A 22,984-nucleotide genomic window follows, 5' to 3' on the forward strand; every position below is an offset into this window, starting at 1 on the left:
ACTTTGGCTCAAACAACGACGGATGGTGCGATCTGACACTGATGTTCCTTGAGCATGAAGTTCACCTTGAATCTCTTTAGAAGTCTTTCTAGGCTCTTTTGTTACCATTCGGATTATCCGTCTCTTAGATTTGTCATCAATTTTCCTCCTGCGGCCACGTCCAGGGAGGTTGGCTACAGTCCCATGGATCTTAAACTTATGAATAATATGTGCAACTGTACTCACAGGAACATCTAGTTGCTTGGAGATGGTCTTATAGCCTTTACCTTTAACATGCTTGTCTATAATTTTCTTTCTGATCTCTTGAGACAGCTCTTTCCTTTGCTTCCTCTGGTCCATGTCGAGTGTGGTACACACCATATCACCAAACAACACAGTGATTACCTGGAGCCATATATATAGGCCCAATGGCTGATTACAAGGTTGTAGACACCTGTGATGCTAATTAGTGGACACACCTTGAATTAACATGTCCCTTTGGTCACATTATGTTCTGTGTTTTCTAGGGGTACCATCATTTTTGTCCATGCCTGTTTCATGAGTTTATTTTTTTACATAATTCTGTTGAAGCATGGTTGAAAAACAATGTCTGACTTTCATTGGTTAACATTTATAGAATTTTAATTTATTATTACTTTTGTCAGATTAAAGTTATTTCTGTGACCATTGTGACTTTTTCTTTCATTGACCAAAGGGTACCAACAATTTTGTCCACGTCTGTAGATAATATACAGATAATTAGATAGACCGATAGATAGATCAGTGATACAATAGAAGGCAGATAGTATCAGTCTTATCAGAAATTATATTTTATTTAGGAATGGAAATCATTGCATCATTTGCATAATGTTGGAGACAGGGGTGCACTGGCCATAGACCCTACAGGGAAATTTCTCCCTGCACCGCCCAAGCCTTCCTGAATGCCGCTGGTCTGTCAGCATGATCTGATGCTCTGAGTAGTAATTAATGCTAGGAGTATCGGGTACTTAGACAGCTGGCCAATGGTCGCAGGTCCCTCCTGAACTCAACTGTATCATCATCCTCAGGATGCTGATACAGTTGAATACTATGATGAAGGCAGCACTTGGTCTATTCACACATCAGTATTTTTTCTTTCCAGATTAGTTCAGTTTTATTGCAGATCTGTGTTTTTCCGTGAAAACCTTCCGTTTCTTTTACAAAAGTGCATCCTCATCCTTTCCGTAAAAAAAAAAAAAAACAGGAGGAATAGATGTTGCTAGGGTACCAAAAAAAAAAAAAAGAAGATGTTAAGGGTCCAGTCACATGTCTGTAGTGTATTGCGGATTCGCAATACACCCGGCCGGCACCCCCATAGAAATGACTATTCTTGTCTGCAATTGCGGACAAGAATAGGACATGCTCTATTATTTTATTTTTTTCCGGAGCTGCGGACCGGAAGATAGTGTGCTCTCGGCATCCATTCAGTCCCCATACAGAATGAATGGGTCCATTTTAGTGTTTTTGGCGTCATTCAGAGCTGTGTAAGAAACCTTTGCTTGGCTAGCATCGTTTTTTTTTCCTGGCATCGTCAGTGATCATTATGGCAGAACACCTGGATAACGTACTATAAACTAAGAATCCAGTGAAAGTTAGATCCCCTGTTAGTTTAGATTAGGGACTTGCAAGAGAATGAGAACCCTTGACATGGGCTTGCGGGCTGGGGTATTTTGTAAAATCCAAGTTTATTTTTAAATTTGGTGTAAATACCTTCTAATACCTCATTTCTAATTACGTCTTTAAAAAATTATTTATTCATTTTTTTATTTTTTTTATTTGTGTATGCCCTCACAGCTAAAGACGAACATATCCCATTTTTATTAATAAAAATGGTATTTGTCTGTGTTCAGCTTTGAACAAGGACTACACCAGACGTAATCAGGCCCGCAATCCACTAAGAATAAACTTTTACGCAGAAAAGGTAAGTATATAACATCATATTTTTCATCCAGGCAGACCCCTGCAATATGAACATCGGAGCATTTCTCCCTTGCCCTGCGCTTGATCGTGCATGGAAGGGGCTTTTTGGGTAAATCAACACACTGCGGGACAGCTGCTTCCAGCAAACAGTGTGTTTGGTGACAGCACCAGCTTTTATGGGCCAACTTTAGCACTGCCCTATCCTTTTAACAGGTTAGGTCAGCGCAGAAGCCCGCACATTAGTGCTGGTGACATCACGGAACACACTGCTTACCGGAAGCATTTGCCCGGCAGTGTGTTGATTTAACAAAAAGAGCCCTTTCCATGCACAATCAAGCGAAGGGCAAGGGAGAGCATTGTAGCATGAAATGCTCCGATTCTCACATTGCAGGGTCTGTCTAGATAAAAATGTGATTATGTCCGGGTTCAGCTCTGAACCCGGACAACCCCTAGGGAGAGGGAACATGATAACTACTACTGTTTATTCAATCTCCATGCTGCTCAAGCATTGGTGTGATTAAAAATAATTGAAGTCATTATGTGCCGTATCATAAAAAAGATGATTTTTCATAGTGAGGCCGTTTCATGTATTGGTGACCGAAAATTGCGGTCCACAACGCATGGAATAGATGCACAACATTTGTTTACATCTGGCCTTTTTTAATAATAATGACCTAAACATGAAATAGGTAATCAATATTAAATACAAACATAATTTTTTTAATGTAAACCTTTGTAAATAAAAAATACACACAAAATATTAACAGTATCAAACGTTTTTATTACAAAAAATAAAAAAAATAAAAATTCAGAGATCATATAATTGCCTTTTGAAAGGGCCAGTGGTATTAATGATAGGGGGATCATGGGGATTACGGGAAGGAGGGGCAACAAGATTAAGCATTTGATTTTGGGACATTTCAACATAATTTACAAGGGAATGTGGCTCCTGAGGCCCTGTAAATTGATCAATAGCCAGTGCTAAAGTTGCAAGGCACCGAGTTTGCCGTTCATCTGGCACATGGCACAAGGAAGGAGATAGCCCTTTTAAAGCTAACTCTTCCTTGCTGTCAGATCGATTACGGTTTAGATATTTGAGCACCATAGTATCAACCTGAGCTCGAAGCTCTAAACCGGAATCGATCATGACACGTCGACTTCGTCTGCCAGATGAATGGCAAACTGGTGCAGAAGCTTCTACTGGGATGACCTCAGGGACTGGCTGTACGGCATTTTGATTAACATGGATTTCCCCCGTAGGCTGCAGCCCTTGTGAAACGGAAGATTGGTCTTCGTCCTCCACTTGTCTTGGCTCCTCTTCAGTGGATGGTGCTTGCGTGCTTGAGAAGCTGAACATTTGGAGAGGTTATCAACAGTTATGTAAAAAAAATGTGATTATTAAATTATTTTATATCTAAATTTATATAAATATTAAAACTATAATATAATAATTACTTACGTTCTTAGTGCCATAATTTGTTTTAGAAATTGGAGCTGATGTGTATACATATACGGTTTCTTTTTTTTCCCACTGTCACTGCTCCTGTGTTTAGTGTACATTTCTCTCCGGAACTGGTCCCGACATGTGTACCAGCGTTTCTTAATTTGTTGTACTGAAAAGATAATAATAATAAATAAATAAATATTTAAATTTATTATTATTAATACAAATTTACTTGACAAATTTTGAATAAAACCTCAAAGTGAGATTTTTCTTCCGTGCACACACTCAATGCTGTTCTGTGACATATGGCCTGTTCACATTCTTCTAGTATAAGGGCTTATGCACATGGCCATTGCATGGCCATGGACGTATTGCGGCCCACATACGGCACTCCCCAATGCACGGAATTAACAATCAACGGCCGCGTAGATCCTCAGCTCTGGGACCAACGATAAGAAGCGGCACAAAGAATTTCTCCTGCTGACCCAAAAAGCACCAGCAGTTCCCCCTTTCCACTCACCAGGTATGGGGAAGGTCAAACGGCGCCCAGCTCCGGCGAGATTTACAGAGTTCTTTGGCAAAGCGGGTACAATAGACACAGGCCTGCAGGGAGCAACGCCGCCTGCACGCTCTCCTCCTTCCTCTGCAGCCACGCCGGCGTCCTCGAGTACCTCCATCGGCACACAAGAATTAGGACGGGACGTCCATGCTCATACTTCCCTCACTGAAGAGGTTATGCGGTCTCTTCTTGATAAACTGCGCTCTGCCATGAGACTACTGGGAGAGCTAAAAAAATGACATCCGTAATATTGGTGATCGCACAGCGCATCTGGAAACAAAGATGACAGAGTTCACAGTGTAACATTATTCCCTTATAGATGACCACAAAGTTATGGAAGAAGACATTGCTAAACTTTCTGCCAAGCTGCATGATTTAGAAGACCGTAATAGATGGAATAATATTAGAATTCGCGGGATACCAGAAACTGTGGGAACGGCCGAGCTGGAACCATTACTCAAATGACTTCTCAAGGCGGTTTTACCTGCGTCCACTGACAGGGACCTAATCATTATTGACCCCATACACAGTGTGCCAAAAATGGCGGGGTCTGGATGAAGCCCTCCCTCGGGACACAATAGCCAGAATACATTTTTTTCACAGTTAAAGAGGCATTCCTAAAGGCTCTGAGGAGTGACCCTATGCTGTCTGACATCTTCCAGGGCAAAGAGGAAGGAATTTACCCCTATCACCAAAGAGATTTCCAAGTGAAGTACCGGTGGGGTTTCCCGGTAAAGCTGCTGGCCACTTTCAAGGGGACTCTGCAAGTTCTCCACTCTCCACAAGAAGCATCCCACAAATTGTTGGAATGGGGCCTCAATGAAGGAGTACAGATGGCGACCACTGCTAATGTCCGCCCAGACAAAATCACCCCGGACTGGGGAGTTGTGAGTTATAAGCTTCGCAGGAGTTGTACGGTTCAGTTTTAAGTGTGGTCGTGGGGTGAGGACGTTCTTTTTCCTCTTGCCCCGACACCTTCTCATATCATTCCATATTTTCTGACCGACAGGCTAGATATAAGGCTGCTTTCACACTAGCGTTCGGCTGTCCGCTCGTGAGCTCCGTTTGAAGGAGCTCACGAGCGGACCCGAACGCAGCCGTCCAGCCCTGATGCAGTCTGAATGGAGCGGATCCGCTCAGACTGCATCAGTCTGGCGGCGTTCAGCCTCCGCTCCGTTCGCCTCCGCACGGACAGGCGGACAGCTGAACGCTGCTTGCAGCGTTCGGGTGTCCGCCTGGCCGTGCGGAGGCGTGCGGATCCGTCCAGACTTACAATGTAAGGCTCCTTTCACACTAGCGTTCGCTGGTCCGCTCGTGAGCTCCGTTTGAAGGAGCTCACGAGCGGACCCGAACGCCTCCGTCCAGCCCTGATGCAGTCTGAATGGAGCGGATCCGCTCAGACTGCATCAGTCTGGCGGCGTTCAGCCTCCGCTCCGCTCGCCTCCGCACGGACAGGCGGACAGCTGAACGCTGCTTGCAGCGTTCGGGTGTCCGCCTGGCCGTGCGGAGGCGAGCGGATCCGTTCAGACTTACAATGTAAGTCAATGGGAACGGATCCGCTTGAAGATGTCACCCTGTGGCTCAATCTTCAAGCGGATCCGTCCCCCATTGACTTTACATTGAAAGTCTGGACGGATCCGTCCGAGGCTATTTTCACACTTAGCTTTTTTTTGCCATTTTAATGCAGACGGATCCGTTCTGAACGGAGCCTCCGTCTGCATTAATATGATCGGATCCGTTCAGAACGGATCCGATCAAACGCTAGTGTGAAAGTAGCCTAACCCTGTCAAATACCTTTGCCATGTTGGCTTTTTGTTCCGCATTGATTTATTTGTTTTTACTTTGCCTTACTTTATTTTGCTCCTGTATAGTCCTTAACCCCTTAAGGACTCGGCCCTATTTCACCTTACGGACTTGGCCATTTTTTGCAAATCTGACCAGTGTCACTTTAAGTGCTGATTACTTACTAAAACGCTTTGACTTATCCAGGCCATTATGAGATTGTTTTTTCGTCACATATTGTACCAAATTTACAAAAAAATGGCAAATTTCCAAGTTTCAATTTCTCTACTTCAATAGTACATAGTAATACCTCCAAAAATAGTTATTACTTGACATTCCCCATATGTCTACTTCATGTTTGGATCATTTTGGGAATGATATTATATTTTTTGGGGATGTCACAAGGCTTAGAAGTTTAAAAGCAAATCTTGAAATGTTTCAGAATTTTCAAAAACCCTATTTTTAGGGACCAGTTCAGGTCTGAAGTCACTTCGCGAGGCTTACATAATAGAAACCACCCAAAAAAAAAAAAAACATTCTAGAAACTACACCCCTCAAGGTATTCAAAACTGATTTTACAAACTTTGTTAACCCTTTAGGTGTTTCACAAGAATTAATGGAAAATAGAGATACAATTTCAAAATTTCAATTTTTGGGCAAATTTTCCATTTTAATCCATTTTTCCCAATAACAAAGCAAGAGTTAACAGCCAAACAAAACTCAATATTTATGGCCCTCATTCTGTAGTTTACAGAAACACCCCATATGTGGTCGTAAACAGCTGTGCCGGCACACGGCAGGGCGCAGAAGGAAAGGAATGCCATAAGGTTTTTCGAAGGCAGATTTTGCTGGACTGTTTTTTTGACACCATGTCCCATTTGAAGCCCCCCTGATGCACCCCTAGAGTAGAAACTCCATAAAAGTGACCCCATTTTAGAAACTACGGGATAGGGTGGCAGTATTGTTGGTACTAGTTTAGTGTACATATGATTTTTGGTTGCTCTATATTGCACTTTTTGTGAGGCAAGATACAAGAAATAGCTGTTTTGGCACCATTTTTATTTTTTGTTATTTAATTTTTAATTTTTAGTTATTTAAAAAAATTCATCTGACAGGTTAGATCATGTGATATTTTTATAGACCAGGTTGTCAAGGATGAGGCGATACCTAATATGTATACATTTTTTTTTATTTATGTAAGTTTTACACAATGATTTCTTTTTTTTAAGCCAAAAAAATCATGTTTTAGTGTTTCCATAGTCTGAAAGCCATAATTTTTTCAGTTTTTGGGCGATAACCTTGGGTAGGGTATGATTTTTGCGAGATGAGATGATGGTTTTATTGGCACTATTTAGCGGTGCATGTGACTTTTTGATCGCTTGCTATTACACTTTTTGTGATGTAAGGTGACAAAAAATGGTTTATTTAGCACATTTTTTTATTTATTTTTTTGCGGTGTTCATCTGAGGGGTTAGATCATGTGATATTTTTATAGAGCCGGTTGATACGGACGCGGCGATACATAAAAAAAAAAAGTATACAAATTAGGTATCGCCGCGTCCCGATCGACCGGCTCTATAAAAATATCACATGACCTTAACCCTTAGATGTACACCATGATAAATAAAAACTGTGCTAAATAAACCTTTTTTGTCACCTTACATCACAAAAAGTGTAATAGCAAGCGATCAAAAAGTCACACGCACCCCAAAATAGTGCCAATAAAACTGTCATCTCATCTCGCAAAAATCCTACCCTACCCAAGGTAATCGCCCAAAAACTGAAAAAATTATGGCTCTCAGACTATGGAAACACTAAAACATGATTTTGTTTGCTTAAAAAATAAAATCATTGTGTAAAACTTACATTTGGAAAAAGTATACATATTAGGTAAGTTTTACACAATGATTTCATTTTTGAAGCAAAAAAAAATAATGTTTTAGTGTTTTCATAGTCTGAGAGCCATAATTTTTTCAGTTTTTGGGCGATTACCTTGAGTAGGGTGTGAATTTTGCGGGATGAAATTACGGTTTCATTGGCACTATTTTGGAGTGTGTGGAATTTTTTGATCGCTTGCTATTACACTTTTTGTGATGTAAGGTGACAAAAAAAGGTTTAATTAGTACAGTTTTTATTTTTTATTTTTTACGGTGTTCATCTGAGGGGTTAGATCATGTGATATTTTTATAGAGCTGGTCGATACGGACGCGGCTATACCTAATATGTATACTTTTGTTTTTCTTTATGTAAGTTTTACACAATAATATCATTTTTGAAACAAAAACAAAATTATGTTTTAGTGTCTCCATATTCTGAGAGCCATAGTTTTTTCAGTTTTTGGGTGATTATCTTAGGTAGGGTCTCATTTTTTGCAGGATGAGATGGCGGTTTGATTGTCACTATTTTGGGGTGCATATGACTTTTTGATCGCTTGCTATTACACTTTTTGTGATGTAAGGTGACAAAAAATGGTTTATTTAGCACAGTTTTTATTTTTTACAGTGTTCATCTGAGGGGTTAGTTCATGTGATATTTTTATAGAGTTGGTCGATACGAACACGGCGATACCAAATATGTATACTTTTTTATTTATTTATGTAAGTTTTACACAATAACAGCTTTTTTAAAACAAAAAAATGATGTTTTAGTGTCTCCATATTCTGAGCCATAGTTTTTTTTATTTTTTGGCGATTGTCTCAGGTAGGGGCTCATGTTTTGCGGGATGAGGTGATGGTTAGATTGGTACTATTTTGGTGGGCAAACGCCTTTTTGTGATGTAAGGTGAAAACAAAATTGTTTATTTAGCACAGTTTTTATTTTTTATTTTTTACAGTGTTCATCTGAGGGGTTAGGTCATGTAATATGTTTATAGAGCCGGTCAATGCGGACGCAGCGATACCTAATATGTATACTTTTTTCACCCCCTATTTTTTACCAATTGTTTTTTTACTTTATTTGGGGAAAAAACTTTATTTTTCAACTTTCTTTTCACTTTTTTTTTTTTCCCACTTTGGGACTTGAGCTTTTGGGGGTCTAATCCTTTACAATGCATTCCAATACTTCTATATTGGAATGCATTGGCTGTATGAGTAATACTGTGTGTATTACTCATACAGCTTCCGGCCTGTGAGATCCAGGGTGCTCTCCATGCCTTTTTTAGACATCGTGCTGCCTTCCATGCTATCGGGTCCCCCCTACAGCCACATGGGGACCCGATGGCACGCCCGATCGGCGCCGCAAACCGCAGGTCTGAATTGACCTGTGGTTTGCGGCGATAGCCGATACGAACAGTGATGTCCTATTAGTACCCCTCAACATAGTAATGCCCCCTTAGTCTCAGCAGTCATTGAAGTTCAGAGGGTGGTGCAAGTCCTCCTCTGCTAAGATAAATTCCAGTCTCCCACCCCTTCAAAATTACACAATTCTGCAGTCACCACTAGGGGGAGCTTAGAAAATTACTGCTTACTGTTCATACTGCATATTATATGCAGTGAGCTCCCTCTGGTGGTGACTGCAGGCAAACAGAATGATCATTTCACTTTTAGGACTAATCATTGTATAGGGAGCAATGTGTGCAAAAAACTAATTGTGGCTGTAAAGGAAAGTGATAAGCACAGAATTTTGGACCTAGATTTACCTGATATTAAAGGTTAAAGGGGCTTTGTCACTTCAGCAAGCAGCATTTATCATGAAGACAAAGTAAATACCAGCCACTTGCTAATGTATTGTCATTACTAGTGATGAGCGAGCATGCTCGGCCAAACTGCTGTTCGGCTCGAGCATCGCTATGCTCGGGAGATCCGAGTGCTTGGCCGAATAATTCTGGTGCTCCAATACAATTTAATACAATGGTCAATGGGAGAACCCCAGACACCCCCTGCTCGGAAGAGAAGAGGATGTCTGTTTCATATAAAAAGGTTAGAAATTGGTGGAAACCACGTCAAAATGTTTTGCCAACAGCATTAAAGGGTTTCTGTCATCAGAAATTACGTTATGTAGCTGACTGACATTAGCGATGGGCTAATGTCAGCAGTACATAACAGTGGGTTTTCTAAGTCTCTGCCTGCCGCCGTTCTCTTAAAATAAACACTTTTAAAATATGCTAATGAGTAGAGATGTCTTGAACATAAAATTTTCCGTTCGCGAACGGCGAACGCGAATTTTTGCAAATGTTTGTGAACGGGCGAACCGGGCGAACCTCCATTGACTTAAATACCCACAGGGACTCTTTCTGGCCACAATAGTGATGGAAAAGTTGTTTCAAGGGGACTAACACCTGGACTGTGGCATGTCGGAGGGGGATCCATGGCAAAACTCCCATGGAAAATTACGTAGTTGACGCAGAGTCGGGTTTTAATCCATAAAGGGCATAAATCACCTAACATTCCTAAATTGTTTGGAATAACGTGCTTTAAAACATCAGGTATGATGTTGTATCGATCAGGTAGTGTAACGGTTAGGCCCGCTTCACAGTGACAGACCAAACTCCCTGTTTAACGCTCCGCAAACAACCGCAAACAGTCCATTTGCACAACCGCAAACTCCCCATTTGCACAAGGTTGGATACCAAGCTAGCCATGTCCCGTTCCTTGTCCTCACTGATGTCATTGAAGGTCTCTTCCTCCACCCAGCCATGTACAACACCAAGGGTCCCCGAAAGGTGACAACAAGCCCCCTGGGACGCCTGCTGTATTTGGTCTTCCACCTCCTCAAAGCCACCTTCTTCCTCTGACTCCTCTTCTTCAGACTCCTCTCTCTGAGTTGCCTCTCTCTGCGTTATTATAAGGTGTGTTAAATAGTACTATTCCTATCAGTTTAATCCCTGTTAAGTCCCCTATCAGGGGACGTGTATAAGGCATCGATTTTAGGAACCGGGAGATGGAAAAAGATGCTTGGTCGGTCCTCCTACTTCAAATTTGGGGCACTGCACGTGCAATCGAATGTGCCACCAGATATGAGCGGCATGCTAAGTAGTACTATTCTTATCAATTTAATCCCTGTTACATCCCCTATCAGGGGACATCTATATGGCATTGATTTTAGGAACCGGGAGATGAAAAAAGATGCTTGGTCGGTCCTGTTAATTCCAATTTGGGGCACTGCGCGTGCGCTGTGTAATGTACTGTGCAATCCCAATATGTGTGCTGTGTTCAGTAGTACTATTCCTATCAGTTTAATCCCTGTTACGTCCCCTGTCAAGGGACGTGTATGGAATAGATTTTAGACAACCACAAAGAGTTGTCAATAGTTGACAAACTCATGACATAAATTGTATTCCTCTATGCGTCAATCTTGGCGTAGTGAGGACTGTGCTTGTGCGCACGTTTGGGAGATTGCAGGCAATGGGTTTTTTTCAAAGCCTATGGTCGTGCTGAGGTAGTTCAGTGACAGTTAAGTGACGCAGAAAACAATGATTCTGCAGTGTGGGCCTATTGTTGGCCTAGTAGGCTTTAATGATCACCTTAGATGATCACAAAGAAAATTAATGTTTTTTCTATGCAAAATTATCCAGCCGATCGCTTTTGGTCTGTTCACAATGAAGCAACGACCTTATCATCTGGGGTGTGCCAACATTGCCATTGCCAACACACTCATAGAGGTGGTCGCTTTATTGTGATACGCAAGCCCCTTCACCACAACAAGGTAACGATCACGAAGGGGAATTGACACATGTATGTGCCTTTTTTGGTTTGGTTTTTGAAGCCACAGTGCAGCACCAGAGGCCAGAAAAATTAGGCATGTACACATGCCTGAAAAACTAGGTGTTGTTGCAGCCGCTGCTGTAGCAGCGGCCAGAAAAATTGATGTTTCCCAGGCAGAAAGTGCCCTAAAACATTGCGGCTTGAACCCTAGTTGGTGGCGGATAGGTCACGCAAGTCATCCGGTATTCAGAGATAAAATACAGCAGCGTGTGGACCATTTTTAGCCCAAGGCAGCTCATCTCAGTCATCAGGCCTTTTTTAGTCGAAAGTGTTCGCCCACTGTCAGTCCCTTCGGGATCAATCCCTCATTCATCTTAATAAAGGTGAGGTAATCTAGACTTTTTTGACCTAGGCGACTTCTCTTCTCAGTGACAATACCTCCTGCTGCACTGAAGGTCCTTTCTAACAGGACACTTGAACCGGGGCAGGCCAGAAGTTCTATCGCAAATTGGGATAGCTCAGGCCACAGGTCAAGCCTGCACACCCAGTAGTCAAGGGGTTCATCGCTCCTCAGAGTGTTGATATCTGCAGTTAAGGCGAGGTAGTCTGCTACCTGTCGGTCAAGTCATTCTCTGAGGGTGGACCCCGAAGGGCTGTGGCGATGCGTAGGACTTAAAAAGCTCTGCATGTCCTCCATCAACATGGTGGTGATGATGGTGACCACAACTCTTCCTCTTCACGCTCACGCTACGGCCTGATCCAGCACTCTTCTCAGGGCATGCTCCAGGAAGAAAACAAATGGGATGATGTCGCTGATGGTGCCTTCGGTGTGACTGACTAGGTTTGTCACCTCCTCAAAAGGACGCATGAGCTTACAGGCATTGCGCATGAGCGTCCAGTAATGTGGCAAAAAAATTCCCAGCTCTGCAGAGGCTGTCCTAGCATCCCGGTCATAAAAATACTCGTTGACGGCTTTTTCTTGTTGGAGCAGGCGGTCGAACATTAGGAATGTTGAATTCCAACGTGTCAGGCTGTCGCAAATCAAGCGCCTCACTGGCATGTTGTTTCGGTGCTTAATGTCTGAAAAGTGCGCCATGGCCATGAAGGAACGCCTGAAATGGGCACACACCTTCCTGGCCTGCTTGAGGACGTCCTGTAAGCCTGGGTACTTATGCACAAAGCGTTGTACGATCAGATTACACACATGTGCCATGCACGGCACATGTGTCAACTTGCCCAAATTCAATGCCGCCAACAAATTGCTTCCGTTATCACACACCACTTTGCCGATCTCCAGTTGGTGCGGAGTCAGCCACTGATCCACCTGTGTGTTCAGGGCGGACAGGAGTGCTGGTCCGGTGTGACTCTCTGCTTTCAGGCAAGTCAACCCAAAGACGGAGTGACACTCTCGTATCCGGGATGTGGAATATCCCCTGGGGAGCTGGGGGGGGTGCCGTTGATGTGGAGCAAGACGCAGCAGCAGAAGAGGCCTTAGCCGAGGAGGTTATGGAAGAGGATGGAGTAGGAGGAGTAGAGGAGGTAGCAGCAGGCCTGCCTGCAAGTTGTGGCGGTGTCACCAACTCCTCTGCAGAGCCACGCATTCCATGCTTGGCAGCCGTTAACAGGTTTACCCAATGCGCAGTGTAGGTGATATACCTGCCCTGACCGTGCTTTGCAGACCAGGTATCAGTGGTCAGATTGACCCTTGCCCCAACACTGTGTGCCAGACATGCTATGACTTCCTTTTGCACAATCGAGTACAGGTTGGGGATTGCCTTTTGTGCAAAGAAATTTCGGCCGGGTACCTTCCACTGCGGTGTCCCAATAGCTACAAAATTTTTGAAGGCCTCAGACTCCACCAGCTTGTATGGTAAAAGCTGGTGGGCTAAGAGTTCAGACTAGCCAGCTGTCAGAAGCCGGGCAAGGGGGTGACTTTGTGACATTGGCTTCTTACGCTCAAACATGTCCTTGACAGACACCTGACTGTGGGCAGATGAGCAGGAACTGCTCAAGGCAACAGGAGGAGTGGCGGGTGGTTGAGAGGGGGCAAGAAGGACAGCAGTGGTTGACGTGGCTGAAGATGCTGGACTAGGAGGAGGATGGTGGCTTTGAGTTTGTGTGCTGCTTTTACTCATGTGTTGATCCCATAGGTGTTTGTGATGTGAGATCATGTGCCTTCGCAAAGCAGTTGTGCCTAGGTGGGTGTTGGACTTCCCACGACTCAGTTTCTTTTGGCACCGGTTGCAAATGGCATCAGAGGCAGACACACCAAAAAAATGCCACACTGCTGAGCTTTGCAATGACGGCATTCTGGTGGTGGCAACAGCATGCGTTGATTGGCGTGCTGTCTGGCTGACCACGGGAGCCGATACATGCTGTCTGACTGTGCCACTAGCTCCTTGCGACGACCTCCCCCTGCTTCCAACTCGTCTCCTCCTCCTCTCTGTCTCCCCATCTGAACTTTCCCCCTGTTCTTCTTCTCTTCGAGCGGGCACCCACGTGACATCCACGGACACATCGTCATCATCAACTGCTTCACTTGTATCTGACAACTCAGCAAAGGAAGCAGCAACGGGTACAACATCATCATCATCACACCGTACGTCCATGTGTTGTGACGGGATTAGCTCACGGGACCGCCGTCTCCTGCGATAGACGGGCACTATAGGCACATAAAACACAGTCCAGTCCAAGCAAGTATGGTGCAACTGGCCTCAGCCAGTTTTATTGACTTTTGCAGAGAAATAAATATTAAACAAAACAGTTCAAAACAAATGAAATACCTGGCCGTCTGGCCACTACGTCTAAACAGGCAGTAGTCCCTAACTACATGAAACTGAGCCTTGTGCCCAGGTCCATCAACAAAACACACTGTTGTTTTTGACTCACCCAGCAGGGTTCTTCCCAGGAGCAGAGAGAGCAGCTAGTGAGCTGTTTGCCCTTTTATAGCACATCCAGGTTCCAAGGTGATTAGCCACAGTTACCCTGAATACCTGGAGTGGCTAATTGGAGCAGGGACCCACCCATCTCTCCCTGCTCCAAGCAGCCAGGCCCTTCTAACCAGGTTTTTAACAAAACCCTTGCAAAGAGAAAACCTAGTTTTTCCTTGCTGTAAATTCCCTGGCTGCTTTTTAGAACGTATAAGACAGGAACCTAGGTGAAATGTAGACTCCTTCTACCACTTTTCCCCTGGTCCTGTCACAGTGTGTAATGCTGCCTGACTGAGACATATCCCTGTTATCTACATCCTCTGGCAATAATTTTTGCGCATCACTCATTTCTTCCAACTGATGTGTAAATAACTCCTCTGACAGATCAAGTGAAGTGGCTGTGGTGCTAGTGTTGGTGGTGGTGGCAGGCGGGTGAGTGGTAACTTGAGAGGTGCCCGAAGCTGAGCTGGAGGAGAATGGTGCGTCAAGGTTCCGAGCGGAAGCTGTAGAAGATTAGGTGTCCTGTGTTAGCCAGTCAACTATGTCCTCAGAACTTGCTGCTGATTGGCTGGAATGTGTCTGCTGACTGTGAGGTACAGGGTCAAAGTTTATTCAATGATGATGTATAGGGGGCGGACCGAACATTGCATGTGTTCGCCCGCTGCGGCGAACGCAAACAAGCTATGTTCGCCGGGAACTGTTCACCGGCGAATAGTTCGGGACATCTCTACTAATGAGCCTCTAGGTGCTATGAGGGCGTTTCTTCAGCACCTAGAGGCTCGGTCCACTCACCCTTTGGCACGCCCAGGTCCCATTGATTGACTTGCGATTTCTCCTCTTCGTCCAGTAAATCCTGCGCCTGGACCGTCCTGTTTACTATTCGGCGCAGGCGCAATGAGTGAAAGACACACTCCTGCTGCCGGCCTCCCTCCAAGCGCGTCCTTAACTCATTGCACCTGCGCCGAATACTAAACGGGCTGGCGCCTACGCAGTGAGTGAAGCTGGCGCAGGCGCAGTGAGTGAGGCCAGCAGCAGGAGCGTGTCCTTCACTCACTTCGCCTGCGCCGAATAGTAAACGGGATGGTGCAGGCGCAGGATTTACTGGACGAAGAGGAAAAATCGCAAGCCAATCAATGGGACCTGGGCGTGCCAAAGGGTGAGTGGATCGAGTCTCTAGGTGCTGAAGCAACGCCTTCATAGCACCTGAGGCTCATTAGCATATTTTAAAAGTGTTTATTTTTACAAAATGGCAGCAGGCAGAGACTTAGAAAGCCCACTGTTATGTACTGCTGACATTAGCCCATCACTAATGTCAGTCAGCTACATAACGTCATTTCTGATGACAGAAACCCTTTAAGAGGATAGCGGGATGCGTTTTAGACTCCTATTATGTACAACATACAATAGACAACAACACAAAGGTTATATGCCAAAAGCCAGGTATGTGCAAGCCATCAATCTATCCATGAGACAGGTAATAGCCAGCATACCTTACCATGGCAGCCTTGTGCACTATGAGATATTCCAAACCAGCTTTTTTTCCCTCAGATGGGGATACTATACAATCATTAAACATACGATCATACGTCTCTCACCCATCATCATCTGGGAACAATTATTTTTCTTATTTTCCAACATACTTACACAGAATAAAAAAAATACATTATCAAAAATATAAAAATACAAATCAAGAGTAACAATCTACTACAATAATCCACTTCCTCACTTTCCATATCCCTTCTGCATCAACCTCCCCTTTCCTTTTTTTATCCCACAGATAACACACATCTAACTTCCTTAATACCATTCGTACACTATCTCTAATTGTTAATTCTTTCATTTTAAACACATATATATTTCTTACATCCCACAACACTTCTTTTATACAAGCCAACAACAACCACAACACTCTCTCCTTCACCCCATCACTCGTACTTACATAAACATAAATAATTCGAAGGACAACAAACTGATCCGAGTTAATTCTTTACATAATGGTCCCACTCTTCTAATCAACTCCCTTGCAAACTTACAATTCCATAATAGATGTACAATACTGCCACTTCCACCACAACCCTCCATAGGACATACATCACTTATTACTAACCCACGATTTCTCTGAAACTCTTTTACTGGTAACACCCCATGTAAACTCTGCCAAACCACTTCACTCTATTCGGTAACCCATCCATCCTAACTTTCTGCCATAGCTTCTCTATATCAGCACCCCTTACCATATTTATTCCACACTCCATCTCTTTACTCTCTATCGTCCTGTATACCAAACTTTTATTACGCAACATTCTCACATCTACTCCCTATAATTCATACTTGACCAAAAACTTATGCACCCACATATACCATACTGGCACCCAAAACGAAATTGGACATCTCAAATCCCTTACACTCCACTTAAACCGTACCAAGTAGGTTCCAAATAAATATCTATACACACATGAGTATTTTGTCTCTATCTTAACTATCTTTAGTAAAAACTAAATAATATTAACTCCAAAATATACCTCCAAATTTGGAAACTCCAAACCCCCTTTACTTATCCTTTTAACTAATACTTCCCTCTTGGCTCTCTCCATCTTCGATCCCCATAGGAACACAAACAAAATTCTATTCAGATTTCTCAACATCATATAACCTTGTGGAAAAATGATTGCAGTATACAAAAAAATAGGCAAGATAACACTTTAAATCACCATTATTTTACCCAAAAAGGACAAATCCCTCATCCGCCAAAAATTTTACTTATTTTTAACTCTCACCTTCACCTCTTCCCAACTATCCTTTCCTTCTAATTTCTCATAAAATTTCACACCTAAAACCTTAATCGACCTTCCACCACACTAACTCCCACATCCCTCCCAATCACTCCACCAAAAGCTTTACATTCACTCTTATTCCAATTCACACGAAAAGCAGATGCTCCACAAAATATAGATGCTAACAATTTCACCCGTCCTACTAAACACTCGCAATCACATAACACACACACATCATCCATATAACCACTCACCTTCCATCCACTCCCACCACCTCCTGGTATTTGCACTCCACAAATCACCTTATCTTCCTTAACAAACACAACAATGGTTCAATCGCACATATGAACACAATAGGTGACAATGGGCACCCTTGCCTCACCCCTGAAAACACACTTACTTTTCTACCTATACAACCATTCAACAACACTCGACTAAAAATTCCATCATACATACTTCTCACTTTTCACACAAACTCAGCTGGAAATCCCATTCTTAACAACATTCTATACACAAACTTATGAGCCAACCTATCATATGCTTTTTCAAAATCCAAACTTAACAAAAACACCTTCTTCTTCCTCCCCATACAGTCCCACAAACAATCTCTCAACATACACATATTTTCATGAATCCTCCTTCCTAGTATCGTACAACACTGTCCTTCCCCTATCACTCTATCAATCACTTATTTCATTCTATTTGCAAACATCTTCGCGTGAATCTTATAATCGCAATTAAGTAACGTTATCGGTCGCCAATTCCTTAAATCCTTACAGTCACCTTTTTTTCGGAATCAAGGTAATCACCAATGACCGCATACTATCAGCCATTTTTCTATTCATCCACATAAACTTATACAATGCTACCACATCAGTTCCTACCACATCTTTCTTTGGAATTAGAGTTTTTGGGCTTGGACTCCCATATTGTTGAGTGGATTAGGCAGTGGCTGAGGGACAGACAACCGAGGGTTGTAGTCAATGGAGAATATACTCTATTGTAGTCAATGGAGTATATTCAGACCATGGTCTTGTTACCAGTGGGGTACCTCAGGGATCTGTTCTGGGTCCCATATTGTTTAATATCTTTATCAGCGAAATTGCGGAAGGCCTTAATGGTAAGGTGTGTCTTTCTGCTGATGACACAAAGATTTGTAACAGGGTTGATGTTCCTGGAGGGATACACTAAATGGAAAAGGATTTAGGAAAACTAGAGGAATGGTCAAAAATCTGGCAACTAAAATTTTATGTTGATAAGTGCAAGATAATGCACCTGAGGCGTAAAAACCCAAGAGCAGAATATAAAATCAGTGATACAGTCCTAACCTCAGTATCTGAGGAAAGGGATTTAGGGGTCATTATTTCACAAGACTTAAAGGTAGGCAGACAATGTCATAGAGCAGCAGTAAATGCTAGCAGAATGCATGGGTGTATAGGGAGAGGCATTCACAGTAGAAAGAGGGAGGTGCTCATGCCGCTCTACAGAGCACTAGTGAGACCTCATTTGGAGTATTGTGCTCAGTACTGGAGACCATATCTCCAGAAGGATATTGATACTTTGGAGAGAGTTCAGAGAAGAGCTACTAAACTAGTACATGGATTGCAGGATAAAACTTACCAGGAAAGATTAAAGGAACTTAATATGTATAGCTTGGAAGAAAGAAGAGACAGAGGGGATATGATAGAAACTTTTAAATACATAAAGGGAATCAACAAGGTAAAAGAGGAGAGAATATTTAAAGGGATTCTGTCACCTCCCCTAAGCCAAAAAACGATTTTAAAGCAGCCATAAAGCACAGCTTACCTGGATTAACTGTGCTCTTTTATCTTGAAATCCGTCCAGCAGTTACTGCAAAAAACGACTTTGATTGATATGTAAATGTGTCCTGAAGGTGCCCAGAGGGGCGTTTTGTTCTTCTTAGAGAGCCCAGTACCGCCCCTCTTTCAGTGCCCAGCCCGCCTTCCTTGCACTGTCTAACCGCCCCCAGCCTCCCACAGCCTCTCCTCCCTCTCCTCCCCCTCCCTCACGCCGAACGAACTCTCGCACAGGCGCAGTAACCACTGAGGGCTGCACCTGTGCGATCAGCAGGAGACTGAGGGCAGGAGCTTCATCCTCGTCACTGGGCATGCGCCGAGCCCAGTGACGTCCGATGCTCGCTCTTCCCTGCTGACTGAGGGTCCTTTTTCAATTTAGCTTTGAAACGGTATATACAATTGAAGATGCCAAGATGATTCTTCTGAGGCACAGGTTTTCCCACATATTCACAACATTTCAGCAAAAAGTCCATAATCAAATTAACTTCAGTAAATGGATTAAAAACATGTACTACAATTGAAATTTCATGAAGACCAAACAACGGAGTTATATTCACTCCCATTAATTCAGGATCTTCTGAATTGTTTCTGAACCATTCATATGCCTCCAAACAAAGGTTCTCATTAAGAAAAGTTACATTGTACACACCTGTTTTAGGGAAAATTTGGACACTATAAATTAGATGTCTCCCAGTTCCAGCCTTCTTTTCCATGAGCTCGATCACAATTAATTCCAAAGTATTCTTTCTTGTATCTTTCAGGTCCACTTCCAAACAAATGGTGTGCAGGATTCCAGACATCTTTAGGAACTATCAGCCAAAGCCACAAAAAAATAAACCTGTCTCCCTTAAGAAAGAAAACCAAATCAGCTCAAACCTCACACCCTCTGACCACATCCGGGCATGCCTTAATCGTAATCATTAGATTAAGATGGAGGAACCTGAGACTCATCTGACTGAGAGCCAGTAAGCCTCAAAGTTATTTAGAATCTTTTGGATGGCTTGGGTAGACCTGCACACCTAGATCAATATCATTAGGGCGACAAAAAGTTTTCTGATTGTCCAAACATAATATTCAATAACCTTTCGATACAGTTTTGTCATGTAAAAACTCATTTGCATAAACATGGGCATATGGGAAAGACATGCAAATGAGCAGAATCTCCCATGAACAGCGCCCTCTATTAGTTGCATAGTGTTATGACAAGACTATTCACTCACAACAGCGAATAGTCTTGTCATAACACTATGCAACTAATAGAGGGCGCTGTTCATGAGTCATGATTCACATGAGTCATGAATCATGACTCATGAACAGCACCCTCTATTAGTTGCATAGTTGTATGACAAGACTATTCGCTGAGATCAAATTCGCTATATTGCTCTATATTTGTTTTTTAGAATATTCGTAATATTCTAAAAACAACTAATATATAGCAATATAGTAGTAAGTCAGTGATAATATCTGACACTGGAAAAGCAGGGTAATAACAGTGTAGATCGCGAGTTATTACCCAGCTTTCCCAGTGTCAGATTTTATCACTGAGTTATTACCCAGCTTTCCCAGTGTCAGATTATTTTTATTTTTTTATATTTTTATTACGTTTTTCATTGGTAACAAGGAAAGGTAACATATACCAAGGTACAGGGCATGCAAGCCCAAGAAGTACACAGCGAATACATGAGACATAATAATGAAGCAATGTTAAGGATGTACAGTACAAGGATGGAGATGAAACTGTACATATCTGCTGGCTGAATACATTTGGACGGATAAGAGAATGAAGGCCGATTTCTCTGCTCACCGGCCAGGGCCTAGGGAGAGCTGTGAGTGGTAGTTAACAACAGAACCTGCATAGGCTAAGGTGTAGCGGGTATCTGACTCGCGCCATGGGCAGGCAAGGTGGATTTTTTGGGAAATCTATAGTTATCATTACGTCATTCACAAAGGCTGCAATTTTTTGTTCCCTGCCTCCCAAATATAGACCCTCAACTCTCGGATCATTCCTTATAGTAGACAAGAGTGGTTCCAGAGCTAGTATAAATAAGAGTGGGGAGAGAGGACATCCCTGGTGAGTTCCTCCCCGTTGTTTATGGCAAACGGGGAGGAAAGGTTTCCATTGACCAAGACCAGGGCTGTCGCCTGCGCATACATAGCAAAGTTAGCTTGCACAAAGGGATCAGGGAGGCCAAATTTCAACAAAACGTGCTTCAAATAAGCCCAATTTACTGTATCGAATGCTTTCTAGTAATAGAGCCTTGAGCTCTGCTCTGAGGTTCGACAGGGCATCATCAATCGCCCTCTCCCTCATCTTTTTTTGGTGGGAGCCAATATTGATATATTGGCCACTGATATAGGGTTTGTGTGCGTGCCATATGGTGCGGGCGGATAGGTCTGGGGGCTCGTTTAAGGAGAAGTATTCTTTGATGTGTTTGGCTACAGAATCTAACGTGGATTTATGACCCAAGAGGGATTCATTAAGCCGCCATTTGAAGCATATAGGGTTGCGGTTTGGGGCCAGCACTGAGAGGTAAATTGGGGAGTGATCAGAGAGATGTATGGAACCTATTGAGGCCTCCAGACATAGATGGAGATGTTCCTTGGAAATGAACAGATAGTCGAGGCGATGATATGTACCATGCACATGGGAGTAAAAGGTATAATCTAACGTGTTGGGGTGGTGTACCCGCCACATGTCAATCAGGTGTAAGTTCCAAAAGCTGTCTCGTATGGCTTTAAGGGACTTGAGGGATTGGGATGATTTGTGAGATGACAAGTCTACTTGCGGGTTCATTAAGACGTTCATGTCTCCCCCTAGGATCACAATCCCTTCCTTAAAAGAGTCGATGAGTGGGTGGATGTTTGTGAACCACTGGAATTGGTTAGAATTGGGGGCATATAGGTTTACAAAGGTATAAGTTTGGGGGCCTATGGTACCTTTAACTAGAATGTACCTTCCATCGGGGGTCCTGGGTGTGATACACATATATAAAGGGGATTTTCCTCTGGAACCCTATGCTAACTCCCCCTGAGGCCGATGTGCCTCCCCCACAGTGATACCATTGGGAGTAGTGTGAGAATTGTAAATTTGGATAGTGGTTAAATCTGAAGTGCATTTCCTGGAGGAACACAACACCAGCTCCAGTTTTCCTCAGTACGGTGAAAATTTGGCTCTGTTTTAAGGGGAATGGAAGCCCTTCACATTATACGAGGCTACATGGAGGTCAGCCATTGCAAGGAGATGTGTTTAGGGGTACCTTGGAGCCGCTGATGCATCAGTCCAGGGAAACGCACTTTCAGAAGAAGGTGCCACCATCGGGCCCTGGTAGGGGGCCGGAGTACCGTAGAGAACACTGGTTGTCTCACATTGCAAGCATGAGGATGACATGTACCTTGATCAGGGAAAGGGGTAAGAAACAAATGTAACACATAATAAGACATCAAAACAAAAGTAAACCTACATACAGATATATGCAAAAGACATATGGGGGAGACTGGTCAGTTGACCGGGTACGTGACTTTATAGCACCCAGATGAAGACTAGAGGGGAAAGACAAGTATGGGTCTAGCGACTCTGTAAACGGCAGGTCAGGGGAACAACTCGCTAAACTTATCATAGCAATGGAGAGTTCAGTGATGGAGAGTTTAGTGAAGTGGGTCGCTAGGGTGAAGCAGTACACCGTTCTCTCGGGTAGAGATGTAGGAGGACCTGGTTAAGAGTCCTGGGAGAGACTCCTAGGAGTAAGCTGGTTATTCCTTTTCTTGGATCTCATCGACTTCGGTGTGTGCTGAAGTTCAAAGGGTGCAACTTTAGGGAGGTCCGGTAAGTCCCCCACATCACGATAAAGTTCTCAGTTGTCAATCTGCATGGGGGAGACATCCAGGTGTTCATAGACATCATCCAGATCAGCGTAGGCCGAGATGATGAGACGCTTGCCTGAGTAAGAGAATGAGAGGCCAAACGGATAGGTTCCATTAATGGTTTTAGAGCCCTGCGCTTTTTAAGGGTAGACAGAGCCAGATCTTGATAGATTTCCAATCTGGAGTCCTCGTAGGAGAGGTCTGAGTGATTTCGCGCTGCCTCCAGAATAGCCGTTT

Source organism: Bufo gargarizans, chromosome 1, assembly GCF_014858855.1.
Source record: "Bufo gargarizans isolate SCDJY-AF-19 chromosome 1, ASM1485885v1, whole genome shotgun sequence".
Classification (NCBI taxonomy): Eukaryota; Metazoa; Chordata; class Amphibia; order Anura; family Bufonidae; genus Bufo; species Bufo gargarizans.